This window comes from Dermacentor albipictus, chromosome 4 (genome assembly GCF_038994185.2).
Source record: "Dermacentor albipictus isolate Rhodes 1998 colony chromosome 4, USDA_Dalb.pri_finalv2, whole genome shotgun sequence".
NCBI lineage: Eukaryota > Metazoa > Arthropoda > Arachnida > Ixodida > Ixodidae > Dermacentor > Dermacentor albipictus.
In genome coordinates this window covers 131673554-131692014 of record NC_091824.1, presented here as the reverse complement: position 1 = coordinate 131692014, position 18461 = coordinate 131673554, and the positions used below count along the sequence as shown (strand labels likewise).

The 18461-nt window shown below is 44.5% G+C and overlaps 1 long non-coding RNA gene across 1 annotated transcript; it reads right to left on the bottom strand.

Moving 5' to 3' along the window:
* Nucleotides 1-11012: 11012 nt before the first annotated feature.
* LOC135898347 (uncharacterized) lies at nucleotides 11013-18079 on the bottom strand. Its single transcript, XR_010563311.2, has 4 exons — nucleotides 17848-18079; nucleotides 15325-15410; nucleotides 14494-14713; nucleotides 11013-11106 (listed from the first exon to the last, which is right to left on the bottom strand). It is a non-coding gene; the product is annotated as an uncharacterized lncRNA (long non-coding RNA).
* Nucleotides 18080-18461: the final 382 nt, after the last annotated feature.

Below are 18461 nucleotides of genomic sequence, written 5' to 3'. Positions count from 1 at the left end.
AAGCTGAAACGCGTGATGGCTCACGGGTCTGTTTCTGTTGTTCGGTATGGTCGTTTCCTTCACCGCCTAGGTGGCTGCCGTCAGCGGCGGGTACCATGGTCTGATAAATGACAGTCGTTGCGTTATTTGGCCGGTGCAATGTGCTTCTATGAAACGGAATAAGAACCAGAAAGCCCGCGTTCTGGTACCTCGGGAAAATGCCACTGAGTTTGACTTGCTGCCTTTGAACTCCTTATATTGAAAGAGCTTCTGCTGTCCGGGGCATCTCTCTACAAAAGTTGAAGAACGTGCGATAAGTTTATATCATGTTTGAGTACTATAGAACGAGATTGTGAAAGGCTGCTCGCGCTTGTCGGTGCTCCGTGGTCGGTGTTATACACAATATACTACATTTGTGCGTAGACTTCCTAGCGCGTATGCACGTACGGGCTCCGCACCCAGCATCACACCTGATTACACTCATATTCTGGGGAAAAAAAAAAGGCGGCGGGAATGACACTGGCCAAGCTGCCGAGCAATTTAATCGAGTACAACGGCAAATGGGGAGTGAACAAAGGGTGACCAGATGCGATCGCTCGCTGTTAATCGTGTACGAGTGGAAGCCGAAGCAGCACTTTCCGCAAATTGAAAACAGATGCGCAGCTGGCTACGGTTGGCGAACAATCCGCACCCTCCAACGCCAGACACACCCGGCAAACGCCGACCCCGGAATTCGGGGCTATTCGGTCGGGCGTCGCGGTTGGGGGGGGACACGTCTGCGGCTACAGCGTCCGCGCTTTTGGCGCGCGTTTCGACTGAGCAATCGAAGAGCGTTTCAGTGCGCCAGTGTAGCGGGAACATCCAGTGCCATCGATCGCCGCGTCGTGGTGCCATTTCGGATTCGCCCTCCTACTGAGACGGGTTGGCTTTCTGTCAGCCGTGCCTGCGCGAATGGGAATAAAACGCGTCAACGGCAGTAGGCTTAACTCTAACCTTGCAGTCTCATGACTTCTCGCAATGCTGAGAATGAACCGCCAATTGGAAGCGTATAGTGGCAGAAGGGCAGCTGTAATCCGACACACCCCTTGATATGGGTTCTAAGGTATATCGCCAAGATTAGCGGATAAAAGAAAAGAAAAAGAAGAACGGAGACGGGACAGACTATACTAAATAAGAGTTTCTTTCTTTCCTTCCTTCTTTCTTTTGTCATGATTCTTCCACTGACTTCCGCTAGAATACGTAGCGGAACATGGGACTTACCACAGATTATACCTGAATGGTCGCGTGCTAGTTTATCCTTGCATGGCAGAGTTATCGGAAGTGCTCTGAACGTGTTCATAAAACTTGCATGTATTGCCTTAACCTATTCCAGCTTTCACAAAAAATGGCGTCTTTTTTTGCCGGCCTGTCCTTCTCCCTTGCTGGGCTGCCTATAGGGTTCCCGAACCCCTTCGCATTTTGCTAACCACGTACACACTCGTGGGGACACTTCGGTCGCTCTTACTCGCAATGCACACATCGTCCGTCATTTCTGGCAGGGCACAAGTTTAGGCCCCTTTGCTTTCTGTGTCACAACGTACCGTTCGCTCTCCGTTCGCACAGCAGGCAAAAGTGCGCAGCGGTGCTCGCCGCACGTGTCGCGCATGGCAATTAGCGAGAAAGGAACGCGCACGTGGCACCGCGAAAAGCAAACAAACAAACAAACAGAAAACGTTAGGAAGTCAGACTTCGCTTCGCTTCCCACGCAGATGAGAAAGAAACCAAATGCCGTGTTCACACTGGCAGCCTTCCCACTGCCCACGACCGCGTTCCTTGTCGAACTCGTGGCTCGATCCGACGCACTGTCCTGTAGTGGCTGCCGGGAACCACCACCATAATACTGTGCACTTCTGAGAATAATATACTCGAACGATTCCATGCTAGGGGCAATAGTCCTGCCTGTCTGCTGTGCTATTGCTACACAAACGATGAAAATTTGACATGCATTGGTTATCTATCGGTTTTTGTATGAGAACGTGTGCGAAAGGCACACAAACAACTTTTTTTTTTTTTTGCACAAGGGACCGTTTCTCAAATAAAAGCTGACGCCGTTCTGTGGTCATCCTTTGTCCAGCGCGTCGCAAGGTACTCGCGAAATTCAAAATGCTCGTGAGAGTAGCACGTATGCAATGTTTTCAACGCAACAGTGCTTATTTAAAAAATTCGCAGTCAGAACAGAAGCAAACAGAAGGAACAAAAGAGGAGTGAAAAAATGTAAGACGAACACCGCAATGATTACTGAAACAAACGGACGTACTGTAAAGGATAAAGGAAGCTCAGAAATCAAATTGATGAATAATTTTGTGCCTTGCAATCAGTGGAGAAATGAAAAAAAAGTTTGTTCCTCCAGTTTTCTTTTGAATTGCAAGCGAATGAAAGAAAAAAGACAGAAGAAGAGGAAGCAGTGCTTGAATTGTTTTTACACCTCAACAAATACGCACAAACTAGAAGACACGACAGCGCGCAAGTAGGAGGAACCGAACCTACCATCTCCGCAAGTGCTGCACAGAAGGCTGTAGCGATTGCTGTTACGTGTTTTTCGTGTCCCGTATGCATGAATTTACGCATCCCAACTCTGGCAGTTTCAACTGGAGCCACTACTGATCGTGAAGGTGGTAGTAGAAAATAGTATTAATTTCCATGAGCCACAGAGAACATGGCAGAACTTGGTGATGTGCAGCGGTTGAATTGAAGATCTCCCTAGATTGGTTACATGATATTAAAAAAAGAATTGCAGATCAGAGATCATTACGCACAGCGATAACATGAATTTAAGCATGATGGAAATGCTTTCTTGGGTTCAGCTCTTGTGGTTCTATTTATTCAAATAATTTCAAGAGGGACTTGTTTTCCAAATTTTCTGAACAACAATGGGGCTATGGCGTGAAATTACGCTAGTGGACCATTGCTTTTGCTTGGCTGTATACCGGCTAAAACCACAGCTTGCGCACTCACTGCACGGAACTATCGAAAAGCGAGTGCGCAGTCTCTCCAGTAAGGACGTGCTGAGAATGACCATCAGTACATTTCCGTGTCAGTGCGTCGCTTGACGACCCACTCCTCTCCTCATGCTGACACTGTTTTTTCTTTTTTCGGGTGTCGTCCTCTTATCGCACACCCTTTGTGTGCCCCGTCGTTCCTACGCATCCCGCACGCAGCCCTCGTTTGTTGGGACCGAGGGCTGCGCTTTTAGTTTACGATCCTGTAAATTCTCCTACACCGGAATCAGGAGGCCGCGCGGCCTTCGTCTGTAAGTGATTTAAAACGCGGCGCGAAGCGCATGCTAATTTCCTCGATCGACCCTGTCCCCCCCCTCTCGTAGGTTGCCCTCGTCACCCGCTTAGCGGGTGGGCAACGGCACTCGAATCGACCCTTTGCGAAGAGGCACGGCAAATCAGATCCGATCGTACTGCGTGATGAGCCGCTATCTCTTCTCGCCAACGCTTGTTTTTGTCGCTATTGCGAAAACTAACAACGGCCGGCACCGCAAAGTGCCCCCCACCGTCCACTCTCGGGTCGCTTTCGCTTCGATTTCTTTTTCGCTGGAATTCCTTGCTGACCGGGGCACAGCTTTAGGAAGAACCGTGCCGCTCCGGCAGGCCCGTTAAAACAACGGGATCACTTCGGTCGAGAGGGTCTCTTAATTATAGCTGCGCACACAATGAAGACAACAAGGCGTAACTATCTAGTTTCATTGAAGTAATGATCATATTGGGGAGATGCTGTGATAGTAATATTCAGGGTAGCAAAATAAAAAGAAAAGATCGAGATTAGCATTTATAAGCATGTTTAGCATCTATAAGCATGGTTCCCCCTTTCCCTTTTTTCCTCACTTCCCTCCTTTACTATACATGCAGGTTTTTTCACTTTATCGTTAACAGAACTTTTCAACATTACTCGTCGTGTAAATAAGAAATATGGTGTTTGAGCTAGAATACTCCCAGAGGCAGACATTATTTGCACAGGAAATGAAAATGAATACGTGACTAATTAAAAAGAACAGCTAATCAACTTTTAAACTTATTACTGCACGCCACGCATAGCAATTTACTAATTGTTACCGGTGGCTTTTAAACGAATATCCACGTGGAACAAATCGTAAGGATGACACCAGTTTCGAGATATGCGATCTAAAGCTTTGCGACGAAATGCATTGGCGTTCCAGTAACTTTTGAGCTTCAGTGCATAAAAGGGCGTCTGTTAGAAATGCAAGTGAAACAACACTGCACTTTTACACCAAGTTTGCGCTTAACTCAAAACTGCGGCTTGCGTAAAAATTCGTTCCAAGTGGATGTGTCTTGTGAATTCACTGGCTAACACTCGTGTGTTGCAACATATGCGCTAAAATAATTAGTTTAAAATGTTCAATTACGTAACATATGTACTGTCACCAGTGCAAGTAATGCACATATATTCAAGTATCCTAGCTCAATAAGAATATTTGTGCTAAATTGCACAGGCGTTTAAAAATATTTGATAACGTTAAAATATAACACACTGTAGATCCGGGTAAGGAAATATGGACAGAGAATGAAAGAAAAAAAAAGTACTTGTGCAAGGTGCCCAGGCTGAGTATATTTTTTGATGCCACCTCGCTTAATTTTTTACACAAAGGAGCTACTGCAAATTGTTACGGTGCTGAACGACACGGAACAATTTGCACATTCACATTTTTACCGTGTATTTAGGCAAACAAACATCGCATAGTGCGTCACGAATATCTGATGACATGCGCCAAACTGGTAACGAAGTTGTCACTGTCATTTCGAGCGTACGTGTGCGACATCTCTCTCATCTAAAGGCTGAACCGGCAGTACATTTTCAGAGGCACGCGACAATGTGAGCAAGGAGACGTTCGCTTCGACAGAAAATTCCCGTGGGGACGAGGCTGGCTGCAACTGGCGCGAAGGAAATATTTAGTTGGATGGTAGCAAGACAGGACCTATAATTCCCTGTGAACGGCTTATTATTCACAGCTTTGATTGCCTGTTACTAGCTTCCTCACATCTCTCTTCGCGCTCCCACTTGGGACATGCTCGCGATGTTCCGCTAGTAGTTCTCGAACTTTTTGCCCGCGCTTACGAATCCCTCAGGGGAACACTTTCATGTTTCTTTCTGATTTCAAGATGAAAGTGTATATATATATTACACGCTACGTCACGTGGTTTCTTTAAACGCGGAAAAAAAAGCGCCACGCAGCATATACGTCGCCACAAAAAGTGGATCGGTCGTTTCTGAACCCCTTTTACAACACAACGCGTAAACGCAGAGGATGAAGAAACGTAAGGGCCTTTGTAAAGTCACATGCCTTTGGGCTGTTATATTCTAATTGCCAATGCTCAAGTCGCATGTCTGTGCGGCGGGTGAATTGATTCGTTTGTACTATTAAGTTTCGAGTAAAGACATAGGTAAAGAAAAGAAATAAAGGCAGATGACGGTTATGATGTTATGATCCGCGTATAGGCCAAGGAAAGTCTTCGCTCCAACTCCGACCTTCACCCGGTATTCACCTACGTGAGGCATCTCTTGTATACTCGCTGTGGTTGGGAGTGGCTGTCACGAAGGCGTACAATGCTTCGATTGGAATGACCGCAGTGCTGCATGCGACGTCTCCGGCATGGAAGAGAACAACAAACATTTATTGTGCCATTGTCATCGATTTCAGTCGGGAAGACAAACATTATCTACCGCATTGCGACGACTGCACTATCTGCCGTTGTCTGTGCAGGTGCTACTTGAAGACCATGCCCATTGCTCGTCGGCCCACAAAGCTATGAAGGCACTTTTGTATTTCTTGAGGCTGACTGGCCCATGTGAAAGCCTTTGTCTCGCTCAGGCCCTCCGCGTGCGTGCGCGAGCTCACCGTGGCTTTCCTCCCTCTCCCCTCCATGTCTCTATCTTATCCTTCTTTTCCCTCTTTCCCGTCCCCCAGAGTAGGGTAGCCTACCAGACGCATTTCAAGCTTTCAAATTTCAAATTCAACTTTATTTACCGGACAATATGCTGGAAGGTTCGCTGGGCTAAAAGCCGTGAAAACGGCTTGACGGGGCCCAGGTGACCGTTACATGGCAGCAGCTATACAAAGTGCACAGGTAGAGACTAAGATACGCCGCGACAAACGGAAAAATGAAAAACATGCAGATTACAATGCATAATATAACATATTTATAAATCGCACAAATACACTTGAAATACGATGCACATGGAAATGCACATGCAAATTACTACACATAGTTCAACATATTTATCATCATCATCATCATCATCATCATCATCATCATCATCATCATCAGCCTGGTTACGCCCACTGCAGGGCAAAGGCCTCTCCCATACTTCTCCAACAACCCCGGTCATGTACTAATTGTGGCCATGCCGTCCCTGCAAACTTCTTAATCTCATCCGCCCACCTAACTTTCTGCCGCCCCCTGCTACGCTTCCCTTCCCTTGGGATCCAGTCCGTAACCCTTAATGACCATCGGTTATCCTCCCTCCTCATTACATGTCCTGCCCATGCCCATTTCTTTTTCTTGATTTCAACTAAGATGTCATTAACTCGCGTTTGTTCCCTCACCCAATCTGCTCTTTTCTTATCCGTTAACGTTACACCTATCATTCTTCTTTCCATAGCTCGTTGCGTCGTCCTCAACTTGAGTAGAACCCTTTTCGTAAGCCTCCAGGTTTCTGCCCCGTAGGTGAGTACTGGTAAGACGCAGCTATTATACACTTTCTTCTTGAGGGATAATGGCAACCTGCTGTTCATGATCTGAGAATGCCTGCCAAACGCACCGCAGCCCATTCTTATTCTTCTGATTATTTCTGTCTCATGATCCGGATCTGCCGTCACTACCTGCCCTAAGTAGATGTATTCCCTTACTACTTCCAGTGCCTCGCTGCCTATTGTAAATTGCTGTTCTCTTCCGAGACTGTTAAACATTACTTTAGTTTTCTGCAGATTAATTTTTAAACCCACTCTTCTGCTTTGCCTCTCCAGGTCAGTGAGCATGCATTGCAATTGGTCCCCTGAGTTACTAAGCAAGGCAATATCATCAGCGAATCGCAAGTTACTAAGGTATTCTCCGCTAACTTTTATCCCCAATTCTTCCCAATCCAGGTCTCTGAATACCTCCTGTAAACACGCTGTGAATAGCATTGGAGAGATCGTATCTCCCTGTCTGACGCCTTTCTTTATTGGGAATTTGTTGCTTTCTTTATGGAGGACTACGGTGGCTGTGGAGCCGCTATAGATATCTTTCAGTATTCTTACATACGGCTCGCCTACACCCTGATTCCGTAATGCCTCCATGACTGCTGAGGTTTCGACAGAATCAAACGCTTTCTCGTAATCAATGAAAGCTATATATAATGGTTGGTTATATTCCGCACATTTCTCTATCACCTGATTGATAGTGTGAATATGATCTATTGTTGAGTAGCCTTTACGGAATCCTGCCTGGTCCTTTGCTTGACCGAAGTCTAAGGTGATCCTGATTCTATTTGCGATTACCTTAGTAAATAGTTTGTAGGCAACTGACAGTAAGCTGATCGGTCTATAATTTTTCAAGTCTTTGGCGTCCCCTTTCTTATGGATTAGGATTATGTTAGCGTTCTTCCAAGATTCCGGTACGCTCGAGGTCATGAGGCATTGCGTATACAGGGTGGCCAGTTTCTCTAGAACAATCTGCCCACCATCCTTCAACAAATCTGCTGTTACCTGATCCTCCCCAGCTGCCTTCCCCCTTTGCATATCTCCTAAGGCTTTCTTTACTTCTTCCGGCGTTACCTTTGGGATTTCGAATTCCTCTAGACTATTTTCGCTTCCATTATCGTCGTGGGTGCCACTGGTACTGTATAAATCTCTGTAGAAGTCCTCAGCCACTTGAACTATCTCATCCATATTAGTTATGATATTGCCGGCTTTGTCTCTTAACGCATACATCTGATTCTTGCCAATTCCTAGTTTCTTCTTCACTGTTCTTAGGCTTCCTCCATTCCTGAGAGCATGTTCAATTCTATCCATGTTATACTTCCTGATGTCAGCTGTCTTACGCTTGTTGATTAACTTCGAAAGTTCTGCCAGTTCTATTCTAGCTGTAGGGTTAGAGGCTTTCATACATTGGAGTTTCTTGATCAGATCTTTCGTCTCCTGTGATAGTTTACTGGTATCTTGCCTAACGGAGTTGCCACCGACTTCCATTGCACACTCCTTAATGATGCCCACAAGATTGTCGTTCATTGCTTCAACACTAAGATCCTCTTCCTGAGTTAAAGCCGAGTACCTGTTCTGTAGCTTTATCTGGAATTCCTCTATTTTCCCTCTTACCGCTAACTCATTGATCGGCTTCTTATGTACCAGTTTCTTCCGTTCCCTTCTCAGGTCTAGGCTTATTCGAGTTCTTACCATCCTGTGGTCACTGCAGCGCACCTTGCCGAGCACGTCCACATCTTGTATGATGCCAGGGTTAGCGCAGAGTACGAAGTCTATTTCATTTTTGGTCTCGCCGTTCGGGCTCCTCCACGTCCACTTTCGGCTATCCCGCTTGCGGAAGAAGGTATTCATTATCCTCATATTATTCTGTTCCGCAAACTCTACTAATAACTCTCCCCTGCTAATCCTAGTGCTTATGCCATATTCCCCCACTGCTTTGTCTCCAGCCTGCTTCTTGCCTACCTTGGCATTAAAGTCGCCCATTAGTATAGTGTATTTGGTTTTCACTCTTCCCATCGCCGATTCCACGTCTTCATATAGAAGCTTTCGACTTCCTGGTCATCATGACTGGATGTAGGGGCGTAGACCTGTACAATCTTCATTTTGTACCTCTTATTAAGTTTCATAACAAGACCTGCCACCCTCTCGTTAATGCTATAGAATTCCTGTATGTTACCAGCTATACTCTTATTAATCAGGAATCCGACACCTAGTTCTCTTCTCTCCGCTAAGCCCCGGTAGCACAGGACGTGCCCGCTTTTTAGCACTGTATATGCTTCTTTTGGCCTCCTAACTTCACTGAGCCCTATTATATCCCATTTACTGCCCTCTAATTCCTCGAATAGCACTGCTAGGCTCGCTTCACTAGATAAAGTTCTAGCGTTAAACGTTGCCAGGTTCATATTCCAATGGCGGCCTGTCCGGAGCCAGTGATTCTTAGCACCCTCTGCTGCGTCGCAGGTCTGACCGCCACCGTGGTCAGTTGCTGCGCAGCTGCTGGGGACTGAGGGCCGGGGTTTGATTGTTGTGTTCATATTGGAGGTTGTGGCCAAGTACTGCACCAGGGTGGCCAATCCTGCTCTGGTGAGGGAGTGCGTTACCGGGTCTGGTCACCGGGATCAGGCCACACCCCAGGCCTGTTTGTGCAATTTTATGAACACGCGGATTTTTTTTTTAATCCGGTGGAAAATTGCCGGCACCGGGATTCGAACCACGGACCTCTTGCACGCGAGGCGGGTGTTCTACCTCTACGCCACCGCTGCACTTACCGCCACTGCAGCATATTTATCACTCACACAAAATTTCTGGTTAACATTCCTGCCTTCTCGTTTTATTTACGCCTCTTCCTTATAGGGATGAAGCAGTCTTTCTTTAGGAATAGCATTAAAGCGGTACTGATACCATAATAAAAAAAAGAATTATGGCGTTTTACGTACCAAAACCACTTTCTGATTATGAGGCACGCCGCAGTGGAGGACTCCGGAAATTTGGACCACCTGGGATTCTTTAACGTGCACCTAAATCTAAGTACACGGGTGTTTTTGCATTTCGCCCCCATCGAAATGCGGCCGCCGTGGCCGGGATTCTATCCCGTGACCTCGTGCTCAGCAGCCCAACATCATAGCTACTGACCAACAACGGCGGATCTCTAAAAAAATAAAAATAAAAAATAAAGTAGAACACACAGTACAGGTCACACACCGTAGGGCCGGTCACTGAACGTCACGCTGGTACAGAATTTTAAATACAGGAAATATTGTCTGAGCTACAAACGTGAACCTGAATTAGTCACTTTTAGAAAAGTATGTAGAGCGCAATGAGCCTAATCGCGTCGAGACGCACAACCACTCGGGTACAAACTTTTGTCGAGTGTAGTACAGCGCATGCCAACGAGATGATATATAGCATACCCTATTAAATCAAGCAGGCTAGGTGACTATTTTTCACCGCCACTTTTCAAAGCGGATGCCATTAAATCCTCATAATCATCATCACAACCATCATCATCATCATCGTCATCATCATCATCATCATCATCATCGTCGTCGTCGTCATCATCATCATCATCATCAGTCACCCGTTCGCCGATTAAGTCATTACAAAGGCGTGCGGAGAGTGCGTCCACCGATACCAGATATGGAAACAGCGCTGGCGTGGGCTTTGGCACCGTTAATACAAACTCGATCAACGCCCCTCTCATATAGCCGAAACTGCGGCGAGATGAGTGCAATTAATTCTCGCTTGCGTAAGATAAATGAGGCTGCTAAATTTGTCCAGCATAGACATATATCTGCTAGCCGGACAGTTAAGTCAACGCAGCGTTCTCCTGTGTAGAAATAAGCGTGTAAATGGCGCACGCTACCGCTTGGCTCCTTTGTATTACGTCCTCCCCTTACAAAAAATGTTGTTGGAAATCCACTGATTTTCCATCGATATATTATTGTACCATCAACAGAAAAATTGTGGAAATTCCATTGGCATTTCATGGAGGATTTGTTGAGAGATCATGGAAAAGTGGCCACCGTGAATCCATTGTATTTCCATGGGAGTATTATGGTGTGGTATTTCCATGGGGTCTCCATGGTATTTTTATTGTGTTGTTTTTTCATGGGATCTTCACTGGATTTTCATTGTACTGTTCTTCCACTGGGTTGTCATTGTATTGCGCAGTATCTTCATGAAGTTGTCATTGCATTTAGTCCTCAATGCAATGACCTCATGTAAGATGCTTACTGAGGCTGAATATGAGGTGCAGCCAGCAGTAACAAACAAGAAGGCATATAAAAAGGCATGGTCTTACTTCATTTTATTTATCACGAAAGCAAGGATAGGCTCTTCTTGATGTATGGAACACTGGCTCCCGGAAACTGAGCAGGTGTATCCTGGAAACATATGAGTAGATGAAACAATGTGCAGCTCTGGCAAATTAAATTAGCAGGCAATAGTGATTATGCAACAAAACTAAGAAATAAATATCTGCTAGAAGCTTTCATGTTTAATCCATGTACTACTGATGTTCTGTATAAGGAGCTATAATAACAGTATAAGGAGTCATGGTAAATGTGGCAGGAGCTTTGTAGAAGCTGCTAGACAAAAAGTATACAAGTGAGCTTCTATGCAGTTTAAACTAGCTTTATGCTTGAATTATCTGCCTGAAAAATCCTGCAATATTTTTGTTTTATCGTTGATTAAATGTTATTACAAATAGCATTATGCTTTAAATTATCTGATGGTCACTATGGCAATGAAAAGCTTGAACGTAGCATATGAAGACATTGCAACTGGAATTCACTACTTTCTGTCACACTTTAATTGGTTTAAGAGAAAACAATCAGCATTCTTAAACTAGGTGCAGCCTGCTGGTTACACATCACAGCAGTGGTGGTCAGACATGCGGCAAATGAACTAAATTAGCTCCGTGCTCAACGTGACTGTCACACGAATGTGTGGGGCTCTTCCTCTCTGCATTCACTAAGTTCCTGCTAGAGTGAACCTTTCATGCAACATATATATTTGACACTTTATAATAACAATAAGCGCTAAGTTAACCCAAGAAGTCCTGAAAAATAGTGCAGGCTTTTCTTAGTAAAGAAACAAAGCTACAAGATAGCTAGCACATAGCAAATCGCCGAGCATATATTAAAATGTGCCATCACAAATAGCTGGTGCAGAAGTCAACCTAGGAATATATGTGTGCTATCTGGCCAGCTATGATCTTGAAGCAGCACACTTACATCTGACACGTACACTTAGAAAGGGCGTACACAGGCGCCGGACTGCAACTACTGCTTTATTGCTCAAAGACCCATCTTCTGTAGTGTCTCTTGTGAAGCGTACATGCCCTGATGGCAGTATGGTATGGCGAGAGCCAGAATAAAATGCATAAAAGACACAAATAAAGATGAAATTTTTGGATTTCCACTCTATGAATAACCAAAGTCCAAGATAACGGCGTGCTTCTTCAGAGAATGATACCGAGGGGCAACTGATACACCTATCTTTCCATTTGTCAATTTCTATTGCTTCAAGAATTTCCCGTTTGTTTTTTATGTTCTCTGCGCACAACTTCCGTATCTTTCAATATGGTTTGCAGCCACAATCCTTGCAATGAAATGCTAAATGATCTGAATCTTTAGCCATGTAGTGATAATTGTGCTCAGTTAGCCTCATATTCAAGGACCTGCCCGTCTGCCAAATGTATACCTTGTTACAGGACAGAGGGACCTTATAAACCACTTTCTCTGAAAAATTCACATAGGGCTTTCAGTGATTGATTGCACAGGCACTTGTTCCTTTTTTTGCGCCATTCACCTTTTTGCATACGCTCGACAATCACAGAGGCGCGCAAAACACCACATCAATGCAAGCCCTGCGACATATCTTTAGCAGATTTGGGAAATTGTGTGTACATAAGGCATGACCAGCTTGTAATGCCTTGTGTCTGTGCGTGGATCTGCTCACTATTTCTGTCTTCTTTAGTAAGCATTCTGCAACTGATATCAAGAGCTTCGATGAACACCCAGAGCTCTTGAGGCAGGTTACCTGGTTTGTTAAGCTTGTTTCACATTTGTGATGACATGTTTTTTGCAGTGTGTTAAGAAAGCAAGAGCGGAGAGTCACCCTTTTCACAAGCTTTGAATGGGCCGAGTGGTAGGGAAAGACAGCTTTGTTGCTCTTTGGCTCATAAGACCAACAGATTTGATCGGAGGATACATATGCACCAAGGTCTAAAAACCTAATAAAACCGCTGATAGGTAGCTTATGTGTTAGTAACAATGACCTGAGGCATTTATAAAACACTGCATTGGTGTGTATGTTGGTCTTATGAACCAAGGAACAACAAATCTGTCCTTCCCTAGCAATCGGCACATTCAAAGCTTGTGAAGAGGGCAATTGCCGCCAACACCCCCAATCCCCAACCCCTTGAGCGATGGGAGACTGTTATCCAGCCCCGCCCTACCGATTCAGCTCGCACTGACGGACAGGGGCCAGGAGCTGCTGGAAACATATGGGTCCCGTAACTAGGGAACCACCCCGTCTGGTGCCTGCGTGCACCACCGATTTATTTCGGGCCCAGCAAATGTTGCTTCATCATCATCATCATCATCATCCACTCTTGCTTTCTTAACGCACTGCAAAAATCATGTCATCACAAATGTGAAACCAGCTTCACAAACAAGGTAACCTGCCTCAGGAGCTCTAGGTATCCATCGAAGCTCTTGATATGTTTCAGGTTACTAAACACAAAAAAGTGAGCGGATCCACTCGCAGTCACAAGGACTGTCAAGGCAACGCAGTCATACCTTATGTACACACAATTTCCCACAATCTGCAAAAGATAGGTCAAAGGGCCGGCGTTTATGTAGTGTTTTCCGCACCTGTGCGGTTGTCGAGCCTGTGCAAAAAGGTGAATGGCACAAAAAAAAGAACAAGTCCCTGTGTAATCAACCATCGAAAGCCCAACGTCAATTGTGCAGACGGAGTGTTTTATAGTCCTGTAACAAGGCATACACTTGGCAGACATGCAGGTGCTTGAATATACGAGGCTAAATGAACACATTTATCACTGCACAGCTAAAGATACATGTCATTTAGCCTTTCATTGCAAGGATTGGGGCTGCAAACCCGTCCTGAAAGATACGGAAGTTTTGCGCAGGAAACACAACAAACATAGCTACAGAAACTGACAAATGGAAAGATAGGTCTATCAGTTGCCCCTTGGTATCATTCTCTGAAAAGGCGTGCCGCTATTTAGACTTTGATTATTCAGAGTGGGAATCCGAAAATGTCACCTATATTTGTGTTTTACCCTCGCTCTTGTCACACCTCACTACCATCAGAGCATGTGTGCTTCTCAAGTGGAACTACAAAAGACGGGTCGTTCTTAAACAATAATGCAGAATGTGCAGTCCAGCGCCTGCGTATGTCCTTTCTATGTGATGCGTATGTGTCAGATGCAAGTGTGCTGCTTCAATATGATGGCTCACCAACTAGCCCATCAGTATCTTTTAAGCAGCTGTGATCAATTCATAGCTCGACCAATCATTTCTTTTATCGGGCCTCTAAAATTTGTGCATAACTTCGTGGCCATAATGCAAATAATGAAAGAAGGGAACTATTTGTTTTTTTTACATGAAATATTAGGAACACTTACTATACTTTATCCAGTTGCTAACAGTACAGTTTGTATAAATAGCCTTTCTTCAACTTATATGCATGTTCTGATTTCATTATTTAAGACTAAATGACTACTAAAATAGCGTACACACCTATCGGTCTCTACGCATACGGTGTCGAGGGCCTCCTCCTGAACCGTCTGGCCACGTAGGCAGCTCTTGCCCACAAACAGTGGCTTGCCGTGGAGCCCACCATCAGTAAAGACATGGTGCAAAAGTGCCCTGACGAATTTTCCACGGCCACTGATAATGTCACAGGCCTGGCTCAGCTGATCGAGGATGTTCTTATCAGCGTCCCGCCACCAATGTCAACCTGCACACAGAAAATTAAGCGACACTTTAAAAGCTCACTTTTGATCACACAGAGCATAAAGGTGAACAATTTATCATCAAATGGACAAGCCATAAATGACAGCAGAAGAAAAACAAGTGTCTTGCAGCATCGTTGCATGGTTTGCATTGCAGAGGCATTTCATTGACAGTTACTTGCAGTTACTGACACTGCAGCACATGTGCACGTGTGCGAACAAATATAAGTTGTTCAGAGGTGGACTTAGTAGTTGCCGGCTGGTTGCCCACAGATACACAAGCTGTCGTCAGTGAGTGTGATCTCGTACACGATCATTGTTAATGATTTCTAAATAGCATACAGCACCAGTAACTTTCCTGCAACGGCTTGCTACCTGCCACTATGCTGGCCAGATATAAATTTTAGTCATAGTCATACATTGCAAGATCAACTGCAAATCTTTAAATGATCCATACAGATCCCTTTCGCTATCTGAAGTGATTCCAGGGGCCAGAAGTTGAGAAACACTGATTTAATCTTGCTTTGTTCACGGAATCACTTCAAATGCACTATATTGCCAAAAAAGAAAGTAAAAGAAAGAAGGGAGAACAACTGGCAGCACACAATAAGCGTACCTCTGTGCAAGCAATTACTGGTTCTTCTGGCTTGTTCTCGATGTTGTTGAGGATTTTTCGTAGCCTCTTCACTCTCTTGCCAGCTTCTGCATAATGAGAAAGCAATACAACCACTGAATAAAAGTAATATGTACTTCAACCATTTCAGCAATAAAGCACCAAATGCTACTTCTTTATGCAGCGAAATATCTCACACTTAATAATGAATTTTGCGACACTTTGGTTCTTTTTGTGCATCAGTCACTGATGCGTGATTTGGCGAGCCTGGCATTTAACATGAGTCGGGTGCATGACACTTCGTGATAGTCGAGTGAAGCGAAAAGCCTTCCGTTAAAGTGTTGCAGGTTTTCACACATGCTGCACAGATAGTTTTGAATTTAAGAATAGGCATGTTTATCCACAAAATTAATACAAAAAATTAATGGGTATTTCTTTCAAGCAGCAAAAGGGAAAAATCAGTAAGATCAATACATTTTAGTTTTTTTTAAAGATGCTTCAGTATTCAATATTCCTCATAAATTCTAGTACGGATTGAATACTATCAGACCCAAACACTGCTGCAGTGTGCTTTTTGTCTCGAGTCATGGAGTTCCTTACAAAAACCGACTAGAGGGCCTCGACACCTATACTTCCATAAATATTACAGGGCACGTACACAGGAGCTTTTGATGTGGAAGGGCATGTTCAACTGGTTCTTGTTATGTTAGCACTGTTTATTCAGTGTGGCAAAGTAGATTCGCACATGCAGGGAAGGGCCTTAAAGATCCTTTTTTATATTCACAGAAAGCATTAACCAGATGGTGTAAGATTGTTGCCTGCTTTTGATGTGTCATGCAAGTTTGCAATAGCATCAGACACAATGTGCCCTGCACTCTTCTCCAGATGCTGTGGATGCCACTATTTAAAGTATTTTATAAATGCAGTATTACATAACAGCTACACAGTGAAATGCCATCAATAATAAAAAATGTATATAAGTGCTTGATGCTTACGTAACCAAGTGTTTCTTGCTACCAGCTGCTGTGTTAGCAATGTATTTTATTTGTGTGACTGAATGAATTAGTTGAATATTTTTATTGTTCACTGCATATGTTTTAGGAATACTGAAATAGCAAGAACCAAATTCTTTTACCAACAGTTTTTCACAGGGAGTTTAAGAGGAAATTTCAAAAGAAAGTGTCTGATATTACGACATCTTTATGACAAGGCACTTTTCTGTGTGAACATAAAAGTAGGAATTTGGGTCAGTCCTCCGAAGGAAAAAATATCCCAGATTTGGTCTAAAGGTTGCATCTTTTCTCACGTATTCAGAGGCTTGCATGTTTTCATAATCTTCTTTCTTTTTTTTTCCAGAAAAGAAAGAAGATTGACTATATTTATAGTAACTCCGGATTAACAAGTCTTTTTCTGTGATACACTAGAGCTTTGAGCAAAATCTTGTTCTTTAACATATCCAGAGTACACAAATAATTTCGTAGAAATACTTTTGCAACATGAAAAAGATACCCAGGGCTGGGAGAGAAACTGGTGGCGTCAATCAAATGCGCTTTAGGCATTTTTTTTCTACGTTACAACACGGTGGCATTCGATTCGCGAATGATCAACCAGCCTGTTTTATAGGACGATCCGCGTTTATTACACATCTCACGATATCGGCCACGACATTTCTGCATGATTATTTGATGACAATACAAGGAAAAGACGGTCCGCCAATTTGATGTTCACATAAACGGCTGTGGCATGGGTCCTGCTGCAACGGTAATACTTGAAACAGGGTCATGCAAGTTCCACGGGTGGCACGGCCTAGTCAGGCAAATGTTTTGCCTTTAGCCGTGTCCCCTAAGACAATCTGTTCATTGTCTTAAATAAATCAATAAAGAAAGAAAGAAAGAAACATTCAAATTTTGTGATTTTACTATCCAAAGCCACGATCTCATTACAAGGCACGTCGCAGCGTACGACTGAATTAAATTTGAATCTTTAACAAGCACCCATATCCAAGCACGAGCGTTTTCTGCATTTCGCTCCATCTAAATCCGGCTGCCGCAGCCGGAGTTGCACCTGCGGCCTCAAGGTCAGTGGCGCAACACTAAGCTACCGCAACGGGTGGGGACGAGCATGATAACACAGGAACAGGCGCCCTTGTTTTAAGTGGTTCCGTGCATTTCAGTTCGCGATAAACTTGGCTACCGTGTAGTACAGACGAATAGGCCAGGCTGCTAAATACACAGCTTAAACAGACGACATGACCCCACCTTGGCGCTCGATGGACCGAATGAGCGTGCAACACGCTACACATGCACCCGGGACCGGCCCGGCACGAAATGTTTTGAAACACCGATGCCGTGCACCACGCGTGAATCAGACATACAGCTCGGAGTGGTTGACTGACACAGCACCAGCGCCACAGGCGCAAGTCAGCCCGACGTACATCCAGCAACAAAAAAAGCGCCCCGCGACTTCTACGACACCAGTCAGAACGTTGCCGATCAGTTATACACACAATACAAGAAACGTACTTACCGTCGGGTCAGCCGGCGCTCCATTCTTCATGCACGCTTCCACGCAGCCCAGTCGGTGGCATACCTCCGCGTCAGCCAGTGGACGGACGGGTACATTCAGCTTTTCGTCTCCGACGCTCTTGGCAAAAATGTCTCTTGTCGCGCAACAGCAGATCACAACACACACGCATGCTTACAGCTCACGACGCACACAACGCGCACACGGAGACCACGAAAGAAAGCAAAATGGCGACGAAAACGACTGCGAACACAACTGCCAAACAAGCAAACACGCAAAAAAAAATTTCAATGTTGCTTGTTAACTTTCGTATATTTCGCTAAGTTTGGTAAAAAAAAACTTTCAAAAATATTTCGTTCGGGAAGAACTTCTATAATTTCTTTGCAAAGCTGTCAGTTATACACAAAGTGTAATAAAATAAATTATGTTGCTGCGCAAATAGCAATTGTCTGCGTTGAAACAATGATTTAGTATCAATGGCAATGTTGAAGCATAACCTCCGAGATTTCCTCCGTGACGACACATCGTTCTGATCTCGAAGGCTACAAATCCATCAAGTTGTCACGAAGCGATTAGTTGCAAATGGTGGTGATTCACCACTGGTTTGGATCATTCCC